Genomic DNA, 12,903 nt, shown 5'->3' with positions numbered 1-12,903 from the left:
AATACAGGGTTCAGATTTAAACTATTCACAAATTTCTTTGGAGAAAAATATTGAAAAGTGAGCTGACATCTATTTCCATGCCTCTTCCTATTTGAGAATCTATTATAATAAAACGATGGCTCAGAGTAGTTTATTAGAAATCTTTTAGTTCATCCAGAGATAGAGACAACTAGATTCTTAAAACAAAATAACTAATTTTTAGATGTTTCTTAATGTTTTTATTTACATAGAATATATTCAACAAAATAACTTTTAAATTAGCGGTTACTTGGTGCTTCTAAGCTTATAGAATTGAATATGCATGACAATTATTGCTTGGTAGAGGGCTTTCATTTCTTTAACTTAATATATATTTTGGCCCCCAACCCTGTTGGGCAGAGTGTGGGCCACTCTCTCTTATAAGCACCTGGCCTAAAGACAGCATGTATTTTTATAACCACTTCTTCCTCCAGGGCACTGACACCCACTCCAGTCCCATGGGCTTTCCAGTCAAGAGTCATCCATCCATCCATCTGTCTTATTTGTTCTTACATCATTTACTCTGCACCTGCAGGTACCATGCACTGCTTTAGGGGCTGAGACCACCTTAGGGCAATGTGATGTGCTGATGAATATACATACAGTGTGAAGTGGGAAAACAAGAAGAAATGTCAAACTCTGGAATTATGGCTGTTTCCCTACCTATAAAGTCAAGAATGATCATAAGAATGTTATCCCTGATTTATGTTGAATATGGGGTTTATTCTTGTAGTGGGAATTCCTAAGGTTGCTATTCAGTTCATTCATTTTTACTCCTTTCTGAAAAGAATATTCTCACTGGATGCAGGTTTAGCAGCATTTGAGGGACCCCCTTAGGTTTCCATAATCTTGAAGGGGACTTTTGAGGTTTCACCAGGCTGCTTGATTTGAAGGTTCAGGGCCTGGAGCTCCTTTTTGGAATGCATATGGTTCTTTTATTTTTTAAATCCATAGACATTCATGAACTTATGTCTTCAATGAACTTTAAGCCCTTTTATTGTGAATATACACATAAAACTCACTATTAAGCTTCGATAGAGAATTATCTTTAGAGAAAAAGAATTTTAAATTAACTTCACAGATTCTTCTTAATGTATTATGTTTCTGGTCACTTTGTTTTACACTGCATGATAATTACTAGTATTTGTGTAGCTTAATTTATGACTTTTGGGGGGAAATTTTCATCCTCGCTTCTCTGCATATCTGCAAAGCCTCTAAATTTCTCTTGCTAGGACTGCAGGAGAGAGAGTACCTATCTCTTTGATGTTAAAACTTTATCTAAAATGGGTGGTTTCCTACTAAATTTCAGGTGCTAAAATGACTGATTTTTAATTTTTTGGTTGCTTATATGCATCTATGTTGCATGATTATTTTCTGTCCAGGCAGTGAGGGTGGAATGTGAAGCAGAAATGTAATATATCTTTCTTATCTCCATGCTGTTTCTCTCAATTTTGAGTAAGACTGTTTAGGTGCAATCACTATCAGTTGTCAGGTATGAGAATTTACTTAGTGAAGCATTGTGCCTAGGATGACAAAAACTGCCAGTTTTAATGACATCTGTTGATATTTTTCAAAACTTTTTTTAATAGCTCTGATTTTTTTTTTTAACAGCCTACTGGTAAACAGTTTCAAACTGTTACACCATGTTTATTTTTAGGCAGTTTTAAACAGTTACACCATGGTTAATTTCCCTTTCTTCTGACTTCTTGCTTTTCATCTTGCTGAAAAGCAGGAACACTGATAGCATGCCCAGGGCTGATACTACTGCAAACAGGGTCAGACAGGTTAGAACACAGTGCAGAAATTTTAGGGTAAGAAAGACTTAGTAATGTGTATCTCCATGTTGTTGTGTAACTGAAGAAGAAATCTGAGTGCAGTGTACTTCTTTATTTAAAAAAGAAAAAAAGTGCTTTCTCCCCTCAGTCATGTAAAATGTCCCATATAAAAATATTGAAAACTAAAATTATAAATGAAATAAAAATCACCCATCATCCTACCTCCCAGAGATAATCACTTGCAGGATTTCCATTTTAATATAGGATGGGTAGCATCAGCTCAAGGGACCAAGTAAAAGCTCTGAAATTTTACCTTCATGAAGGTTTAATCAGGTATATGCTATAAGCCACTTTACAAGGTTGTTAGATGGTATTTTGATGCAGGCAGAAGGATGCTTTGAATCTGTTGTTCTTAACCTTTTGGATCTCTCTGACAACAAAATGTGGACTGAGAGTTTTGAAAGCTAAAGAGAATATAAAATCATATTAACAATGGTGACCCAGTTCCATAGTGTTCCTAGGCAACTTTCGAGGGAACTGGAACTTGTGCAGAAGCTGTCTTCAAAAGGCAAAGAGCCCAAGATGGCAGGCTTGACCAGTATCCTTGATGAAGGATACTGGCATCTAAGAATTGCCATTGAGTCCTAGGAGAAGGATAGCAACGTCTCTTGCCTGTTCTAAAGTGGTGGCCTTATTAATAATGTTCTCCTTAATTGTTGTATTTGGCTAGTATTTATAAAATGCTTCTGTGAGCCACCCACTGACCTGGGTGCTAAGAATAACAGTCAACAAGACAGACCTGGACCTTGCCCTTACGGAACTTACTGTCCAACAGGGAAAATAAACATTGAGCAGATAAGGGCAAGCCTGCAATAGTTATGAAGGAGAAATGCAGGGTGCTAAGGAAACATGTAAACAGGAGGATGAGACGTAGTCTGATGAGTCAAGAAAAGCTTCCCAGAGGAGGTGTCTGTTACACTAAAACCTGAGAGATGAGTTGAAGTAAGTTAGACAAAGGTGGGAATGCTGGGGAAAAGGCACCTCAGACAAAAGAAACAGCTTGTGCCAAAGCCTGAGACAGAAAAACATGGCTTTTTCAGAAAATTGTAAGAAATTCAATAAGAAGACAGTGGCTCGAGAAGAAACTCAAGAGGCAAATGGGCCAATTCACTTTATTAAAGAGTCATAATTTGGTGGAAACTTAGCGGGTCCCTGCCATGAGGTCACACAGAATCCAGAGCCTCTGGCCGACTTCAGTTTCTAGTAAAATTTCAAATCTTGTGACAATTACTGTTGAACATGAGAGATTTTGTTGAAATCCTCCACTCTGAAACATGGGTGGAGAAACGTCTCCATTCCTACCTGAGACAGAATATCTGTCTTTAGTGCCTTACCTGAAGCTGTGTGGAGAGCTGGGTGGCTCGTTTAGAGCCAGACAGGAATAGATGCACTCAGCTGAGAAGGCTCTCTGACAGTAGCCTCAAAGATCTGTAGCGTAGGAGCATTGGGGGCAACTTCAGGATAGTGGGAAACGTTCTGAGTTCACCTGGAAGCACCTCAGGCCTTAATTACAAAACATAACATTTAGTGAATGAGAACATAAAATGTTGTAAATGAGAAAAAATACCTAATGACACTAATTATTCATGCTTTTATAAAAAGGTTTTACTGTTAGGCTGTATTTTATATGTCATTTTTCTGTCCATTAGAAATCACTGAGCTTTAAGTCATTTAGTCCTCTAATACCTCAGACTTTTAAAAATTCCTACAGTTCTGGATTGCGTCAATATAGCAATTTCTGTAATATCAAAAGAGGCAACAGCAGTTCTGCCACTTACATATTTTTGTATTTTTGTATGTTCAGGAATTTGTCTTAACTTTAATTGTGGTAATTAATTATATAAGATAAAGCACCTGTCAGCCCATGCAAAATGAATTGCCTCTTTTTTTAAAGCCTAGATATTTCTGGGTTAAAAACAAATTGAATTTCTAAGGAAGCGAACATAAGTGAAACAGCAGTGATATATCCTCAGGCTTCGTGGTGTTGATACAGTCTATGCAGCCATTCCAGCAGAAGCAGCAGTGAGAAGTAAAGCTAGGACTTGAAAGTACAGCCATAATATCTAATTGGAATCCAATTTCCTTTCTAACTTTTCATCAGCAAAAAGAAATATGCAATGAACACGTTGGAACAGTTTTTAAATTCAATTTCAGTGACCATCTGAATAGAAGAAAGATAAAAGAGCACTGTGGCGAAATCAGAATAGGGCAGTAGGGGAGTAATGTGACATTGCTGTTGTGGAACTTGAAACAGAAAATTACCCATAAAGCCCAATAGGACAGTAGAAAGAGTTTGGGCTTTGCAGTTAGGCTTTTGCCCTGGCCATTTCTTAGTGGTGTTACTTTCAGCATATAAATCTGGGCTTCATTATGCTCTAAAATGTAACTGTTTCTTCCCATCTCTTAGGGTTGTTAGAATTAAGTTACACAAACTATAAACAGCTGCCAGTACAGTATAGAAACATAGCAGGTACATAGGGGACTTCCCTGGTGGTCCGGTGGTTAAGAGTCCATGCTTTCAATGCCAGGGGCGTGGGTTTGATTCCTGGTTGGGGAACTAAGATCCCACATGCCGCACAGTGTGGCCAAAAAAAGAAAAAGAAAAGAAAAAAAGAAACATAGCAGGTATATAGGAAAAGACAGCTGTTATTTTTCCAGGAACAGTCTAGCTTAAATGCAAGCAAGTTAAAACCCACCGGTTATTTCCCCCCAAAAGTCATAAATCAAGCTACACAAATACTAGTAATTATCATGCAGTGTAAAACCAGAGGCATACCCAGCAAGCTCTGCAGAGGAGCCTATCTCAATGAAAACAGAGGAAATGCTAAAGAGGGCAGAACAAAAGTTTAAATTGAAAAATAAGAGCAGTGGATAAAGGAACTAAAACTCTTAGATGAAGTGAATTTCTGCCATCCTAGAGGAGCAGATCCTGCTCCCCGCAAAGGTAATGAGAAGCACATCTAGTACCTGCTTAGCTTAGAATGCACAGTGAAAGCCGCAGCTGCCAGCCAAGATCATGCCCAAAAGGTCTGCACACAGTTAACCAGGAAAATGTCTTCCTGAAGGGGACCTGTGAACAAGGGCCTAACCTTGGGCCACACTGAAGGAAAATGGCTTGAAGTTTATCCAAACATAAATGGTTGTAGTCAGCATCGGTGCGAAGTCCTTACTAGGAAAGGGATGGGAGTGAAAGAGTATTAGCCTTGAAATACATAATGTCTATAAAACTACTTACCCAAGATGGTGGAGAAAGAGTTTCTCTGGATAGGTGGTTTGTGAACAGACAGGGTACCATCTACAAAGAACTTTTTTTTTTTTTTTTTTTTTTTTTTAGTGTACGCGGGCCTTTCACTGTTGTGGCCTCTCCCGTTGCGGAGCACAGGCTCCGGACGCGCAGGCTCAGCGGCCATGGCTCATGGGCCCAGCCGCTCCGTGGCATGTGGGATCTTCCCGGACCGGGGCACGAACCCGTGTCCCCTGCATCGGCAGGCGGACTCTCAACCACTGCGCCACCAGGGAAGCCCTACAAGGAACTTTTTACCTTTACCTTTGATTAAACCTCTGTGGAATATGCCACAAACACCTGTACTTTCTTAAACAGAAGCGACTAAAAATTATAACCCTTTCTGAATAATCTTGGGCGTAGCATGAACTGCTGCAGAGAGGGTGGCAGTTGTAGGTGGTCTGGAACACTGAATTGGGTGTTAGCTCATCTCAGTGTATTATCCTGCATGCAGTATAAGCCTCACCCACTACCCTTAGAGGCTTCAGATCTGAACCTATCAGTTTGTCTTCACTGTGGCCCAGTCAGGCCATTGGGGACCATTTCCTCGTCTCTTTCTCAGTTGTCTAACTTTCCCAGCACTTCTCAGCATTAACACAAAAAGACTGAGCTCTGTAGAAGGTCATCAACCAGTCTTTCTGTCTGTGAACTTGCTAATCATAGGGTGCAAGCTTCTGGTCAGTGACTCTTTGATGTTGTAGTTGTTGCTAGGTACCCAGAGGTCTTTACTGCCTGCTGAAATTGAGTTTTTTAATTGGTTTGTTTTTGAGTTCCAAGCCACTGCTAATAGTTGGAGTGCTGGAAGGCAGGTCTCCAGGTAAACGTGATTTTACCATACTGTCTGAGGTTGGTATTTAGAATGTAATTTAAAGCTTCAACACAAAAAACTACTACCCAATGGAAACAAAACTGTGTCTGAATGACACCCATACAACTGCTTTGAAACTTTTTGATTTAATTGGACAATACCAATTCTGTTACAGAATCCCAAAGAAAATTCTAATTCCATAAGAAACAGTAAGTTTACCTCAGCAGCCTATGCTGCAGAGTTAGCAGGTGTGCCTTCATAGACTCAAATGAGTTTGGCTTCAAGAACTTTACAGAACAGGTAAATTAGGAAGAAGTAAAGACCTCTTAGAATTAAGAAGACAATTTCTAGGCATATAGCACGAAGACTTCTATTTGTGTGAACTTACAGGGCTCCTGAAGAAGTTGATATTTTAAGTCCTTGAGTCTCACATCTACCAAACCTAATCTGTCAACTCCAAACTTACAAAAACTCAGAGGGATGTGAGAGAAGTATCTCATTCAAGTTGTGATTCCAAATGAGGCAGAAATCAAGCTAAATATAATGAACTTGTGGGAATAGAAGGTTTAAGGCATGTTAGATACTAGAATCTTCTGATGATCACCAGAGGAGATGGCTTGAACTCCATGGTGTAAGGAGTTAATCCTTTAGGTTACTACCTGTCTCTGCTGTTGGGAGGTGGAGGTAAGGACCCATACATAGTAAATCTATGGAGTTCCAGGTCATGCCAGTTTCCAGTCATTGGACTGGCGATTTTTTGGGTGAATATCCAAAACCAAACACAAAACTGACGAGCCACAAAACAATGAAACCGTGGAAGAAAATGGCAGGATTATGATCCTGAGTCTTCTCCTATAGAACAGGAGGCCTTTTGACCCCCTTCTCAGGTATGTACCTGAATCAATTAGACTACAGGAACTATTGGGTTGGCCAAAAAGTGCCTTCGGTTTTTAAGTAAAAATAAAAGACACACTTTTCATTTTCACCAAGAACTTTATTGAACAACGTACTCACCCTTTTGTTCCACTACTTTCTGCCATTTTTCAGGCAACTTCATAATTCCATCTTCCCAAGATTTTTTATCTTTTTGAGCAAAGAACAGTTCCAGGTGCCTTTTACAGTCTTCCAGGGAATTGAAATTTTTTCCATTAAGAAAATTTTGTAAAGACCTAAATGGAAATCCGAAGGTGCAATAATAGCTGGTGAATACGGCGGATGAATCAGAACTTCCCAGCCAAGCTGTAACAGTTTTTGCCTGGTCGTCAAAGAAACATGCGGTCTCACGTTATCCTGATGGAAGATTATGCATTTTCTGTTGACTCATTCTGGACGCTTTTTGTCAAGTGCTGGTTTCAGTTGGTCTAATTGGGAGCAGTACTTGTTGGAATTAATCGTTCGGTTTTCCTGAAGGAGCTCATAACAGAGGACTCCCTTCCAATCCTACCATATACACAACATCACCTTCTTTGGATGAAGACCAGCCTTTGGTTGGTGGTGGCTCATTTTGCTTGCCCCATGATCTCTTCCGTTCCACGTTATTGTACAATATCCACTTTCCATCGCCCATCACAATTTGTTTTAAAAAACAGAACATTTTCATTACGTTTAAGTAGAGAATCAAATGTGGAAATATGGTCAAGGTTTTTTTTGCTTAACTTATGTGGAACCCAAACATCAAAGCGATTCACATAACCAAGAAGGTGCAAATGATTTTCAATGCTTTATTTGGATATTTGAGTATGTTGGCTATCTCCCGCGTGGTATAACGTTGATTATTCTCAATGAATGTCTCGATTTGATCACTATCAACTTCAACTGGTCTACCCGACCATGGAGCATCGTCCAGCGAGAAATCTCCAGCACAAAACTTTGCAAACCACTTTTTAAAATTTATTTATTTATTTTTGACTGTGTTGGGTCTTCATTGCTGCGCACGAGCTTTCTCTAGTTGCGGCGAGTAGGGGCTACTCTTCATTGCAGTGCGTGGGCTTCTCACTGTGGTGGCTTCTCCTGTTGTGCAGGATGGGCTCTAGGCACGTGGGCTTCAGTAGTTGTGGCTCACGGGCTCTAGAGCACAGGCTTAGTAGTTGTGGCGCACAGGCATAGTTGCTCTGCAGCATGTGGGATCTTCCCGGACTAGGGCTCGAACCCATGTCCCCTGCATTGGCAGGCAGATTCTTAACCACTGAGCCACCAGGGAAGCCCCGCAAACCACTTTTGATATGTTCGATCAGTCACAGCACCTTCTCCATACACTGCACAAACCTTATTTTTGCGTTTCAGTTGCATTTTTACCTTTCTTGAAATAATAAAGCATGATATGTGGAAAATGTTGCTTTTTTCTTTCATCTTCAGTATTAAAATGGCTACACAAAAATTCACCAGTTTTGATAAGTCTTTTTTTAAATGCACACTGATATGACGACTGTCACAATACAATCTAACAAAATCGTTTCAATTGAAGTTAAAAACAACTAAGTGCTACTAGAACCATCTTTCGGAAAAAAACGAACGAACCTTTTGGCCAACCCAATAGAAGTTGTAAAAGCACCCTCCTGAAAGATCCAACTGGAATGATTAGCAGCTGATTATCACACTAAGGAAATAATAAAAGCCATGTTTCAAGTAGCCATTGACTTACCTTGGTCATTTATGAAGGCCAGAAGACAGCTGTTCTGTTTTGGGGGATGAGACAAGAGAACAGCATTTAAATCTGGTCAGATGTACCAGAGCACAGTGAAGAGTGGACACCATACTGTAACCCACATTCCAGCAATTTCTTGCCTTTGGGAAGATTCTCATAGGCTGGGAATAGATATAGTAATAGGTGTTGTTTCTAAGCCCATTGACCAGAAAATTAAAAAGAAGACACATGTTCTGGAGGACAGATGGTGATCACATTGGAATGCCTGAGAAAAGCAAATTTTCACTTTCATGAAAAATTTAAAACAAAGAGTTTAAGTTGAAAAAAATTACATTTGTCTTAAATTACATATATTTTAAATTCTATACAATATGAGTTTCATGATCTTTTCCTTTGAATTGAGTAACCCTTCAGCTATTCTCCAAAGATTGGCTAATGACGTACGTGGACCAGGCATATTTTCCATGTCACTAAATTATCCATGAATAGTTGTCTAACATGTTGAAGAACATCTGCATCAACTCCAGTTAGTGTCAGGTTCTGTTCCTAAAGTCAGGCTTACGTTTAATCTTAGTAGATGCTAATTTGAATTTAAAGAGGCCAAATTACTAGAGAACAAAGTGGAATTAGGCACATAACTGGCTTATGAGATCAAGAAGAAGCCAGTAAAAATTGGAAAGTGGCTACAATTCAAGGAACTAGTCATTTGGGGATTGCTGGGGGCTGGGGTAGGGTATCTACTTTAAGCAATGAAAATAAAACTGCTGAGGAAACAAACCTGCCTTCTAGTTCAGATGATTATTTGGCCATTGTTTGTACTTTGAATAAACTCAGGCTTATTGGTCAAAAATCTGCTTTATAGGCTGACTGGCAAAGCTTGATATAAATGCTCCAGACAAAGCCCTGGAAGCTTACTACTTCCAGGTGATCTTTAAGCATTATTCTGGAATAAAGGCCGGAAAAATGGGAATTCTTCTCTTGTCCTGACCAAATTCACATCAAGTGGACCTAATATTCGTAACTTCTGTTAAGATAGTAATCCCCAGGCTTCCCTGGTGGCGCAGTGGTTGAGAGTCCGCCTGCTGATGCAGGGGACACGGGTTCGTGCCCCGGTCCGGGAGGATCCCATATGCCGCGGAGCGGCTGGGCCCGTGAGCCATGGCTGCTGAGCCTGCGCGTCTGGAGCCTGTGCTCCGCAGCGGGAGAGGCCACAACAGTGAGAGGCCCGCATACAGCAAAAAAAAAAAAAAGTAATCCCTAGTTAGAAGAACTCAGTGTGCTGGTCATGTTCAGAGGTCATGTTTAGAGGTTTGACAGATTTGACAATTACATTGTTAGGTAATTGGTCCTGATTGCATCTAAAGCACAGGTAGGAATGGAAGCTTTGGGGCCAAGAGTGGGGGAGATTAGTAAACAAACATTGAAGTATCTCCTATTCCCAGTTAATTTATTGGAAAGAAAAGGATCGTTAAACTGAAGAACTGTTGTCCTCTTTTGGGTTAGAAGAAGCCATGTGGACAGATAGGACATGTGGCTTTTGAAAGTTATTTTAGATGAATAAGATGGACTATATTCCATTGAAATTAGCCTCTGCCATCCACTTCAGAGAAGGTGTTACAAAAAGTTGAGAAGCTGTTGCTAGGTGAAGACTGAAGAAGGGTTTTAAGATGGGCCCAGCAGGCTCAGCTGGCTTTGGATATGGAGGACTGCCATGTCTAAATCTAAAATTGTACTGACCGGGATTTTTTTTTTTGTTTTTTTAACATCTTTATTGGAGTATAATTGCTTTACAATTGTGTTAGTTTCTGCTTTATAACAAAGTGAATCAGCTATACATATACATATATCCTCATATCTCCTCCCTCTTGCATCTCCCTCGCACCTTCTCTATCCCACCCCTCTAGGTGGTCACAAAGCACCGAGCTGATCTCCCTGTGCTGTATGGCTGCTTCCCACTAGCTATCTATTTTACATTCGGTAGTGTATTTATCTCCACACCACTCTCTCACTTCCTCCCAGCTTACCCTTGCCCCTCCCTGTGTCCTCAAGTCCATTCTCTACGTCTGCGTCTTTATTCCCGTCCTGCCCCTAGGTTCTTCAGAACCATTTTTTTTAGATTCCATATGTATTTGTTAGCATACGATATTTGTTTTTCTCTTTCTGACTTACTTCACTCTGTATGACAGTCTCTACGTCCATCCACCTCACTACAAATAACTCAATTTTGTTTCTTTTTATGGCAGAGTAATATTCCATTGTATATACATGCCACATCTTTTTTATTCATTCATCTGTCGATGGACACTTAGGTTGCTTCCATGTCCTGGCTATTGTAAATAGAGCTGCAATGAACATTGTGGTACATGACCCTTTTTGAATTATGGTTTTCTCAGGGTATATGCCCAGTAGTGGGATTTCTGGGTCGAATGGCAGTTCTATTTTTAGTTTTTTAAGGACCCTCCATAGTGGCTGTATCAATTTACATTCCCACCAACAGTGCAAGAGGGTTCCCTTTTCTCCACACCCTCTCCGGCATTTATTGTTTGTAGATTTTTTGATGATGGCCATTCTGACTGGTGTGAGGTGATACCTCATTGTAGTTTTGATTTGTATTTCTCTAATGATTAGTGATGTTGAGCATCCTTTCATGTGTTTGTTAGCCATCTGTATATCTTCTTTGGAGAAATGTCTATTTAGGTCTTCTGCCCATTTTTGGATTGGGTTGTTTGTTTTTTTGTTATTGAGCTGCATGAGCTGCTTATAAATTTTGGAGATTAATCCTTTGTCAGTTGCTTCATTTGCAAATATTTTCTCCCATTCTGAGGGTTGTCTTTTCATCTTGTTTATGTTTTCCTTTGCTGTGCAAAAGCTTTTAAGTTTCATTAGGTCCCATTTGTTTATTTTTGTTTTTATTTCCATTTCTCTAGGAGGTGGGTCAAAAAGGATATTGCTGTGTTTTATGTCATAGAGTGTTCTGCCTATGTTTTCCTCTAAGAGTTTTTTATAGTGTCTGGCCTTACACTTAGGTCTTTAATCCATTTTGAGTTTATTTTTGTGTATGGTGTTAGGGAGTGTTCTAATTTCATTCTTTTACATGTAGCTGTCCAGCTTTCCCAGCACCACTTATTGAAGAGGCTACTAACTGGGATTCTGTATGACAAGTGAAAAACTTACATAGAAATAGAATTCTGTTTTATTTTTCCATTTTCTCAAAAAGTATATTTCTCAAATCTTTTCTGGATACCCAGTCGGTGTCCTTGTATCTTAAGTATCTTAAAGCACAGTGAAGATAGGCATTTTAAAATTCCAGATTTTAAAATGTGAGTCTTTGGAGAGCTAGGCTAACCATTGAGAGCAAAATGAGGAGTGTCCCAAATGTTTGTGTTTCCAGCCTTAACATTAAGGACACAAATTGTGAATATCATATAAATACCATCCAGAGTGTCACACGGTGTCAGCAGGGTCAACTGTATTTATGTTCTCTCTTCCTAAGCATTATATAGAAAATTAGTAAATGAAGTCAATGTTCTTTACTGACAAGCTACCCACCCAGCAACTTTAATATTCTATTCTTCTTGGGGAAGGGGGTGCTTCTTGTAAGCTTGTATTATCACCTTAGTGGTCTGGATAGCCTCCTAAGGTCTTAAATTTCAGCTAAAGAATAGGTGAATAGGATCTGACAGAATAGAAGCATTTCAGAGGGCTATGAGTACTAACTTCAGTCTAATCGGAAATTGAGAAATTCTTTTTGTAAAGGACCAAGTAATAAATATTTTAGGTTTTGCAGGCCAAGAGCTATGTGACTGTCACCCATAGTCTGGCACAACCACCCGACTCTGCCATTGTAGTGCAAAAGCAGCCATACGCACTACATAGAGAATGGCTGGGGGCCAATAAAACTTTGTTGATGTACACTGAATTTCATATCATTTTCATGTCACAAAGTAATTCTTTTGATTTTTTTTTCAGCCATTTAAAAATAGAAAAACCATTCTTAGCTCATGGGCTATGGAAAAACAGGTGGCACGCTGCATTGGGCTGCAGCCAGTGGTGTGCTGACCCCTGGTCTAGAAGTGGAAAGGCTTAGAACTTGGAAAAATGGTGCCATACATCAGTTTCTCTTTTCCTCCTTCTCTCATATTGAAGCCGTGCCTCTCTGGAATGTTATGAGAAGAAAATTAGAAATTGGATGGTATACAACTGCTGGGCATTCTTAAGTCTTGTTCATTAGAGGGACAACACTTTTAGCTAACTTTCTACTGTAGTTGTTGGAAAATGTGTGCCTTACCTCTGGACTGACCTTCCTACATAATGG

General features: G+C 39.6%; 1 protein-coding gene across 1 annotated transcript in view; it reads left to right on the top strand.

Moving 5' to 3' along the window:
• The window catches only part of TDRD7 (tudor domain containing 7), an 88,488-nt gene that overhangs the window by 42,287 nt on the left and 33,298 nt on the right, over positions 1 to 12,903 (top strand). The window lies entirely within an intron of this gene.

Source organism: Leucopleurus acutus (assembly GCF_964270905.1).
Source record: "Leucopleurus acutus genome assembly, chromosome: 7".
NCBI classification, from domain to species: Eukaryota; Metazoa; Chordata; class Mammalia; order Artiodactyla; family Delphinidae; genus Leucopleurus; species Leucopleurus acutus.
This window is presented reverse-complemented; position numbering and strand designations above follow the sequence as displayed.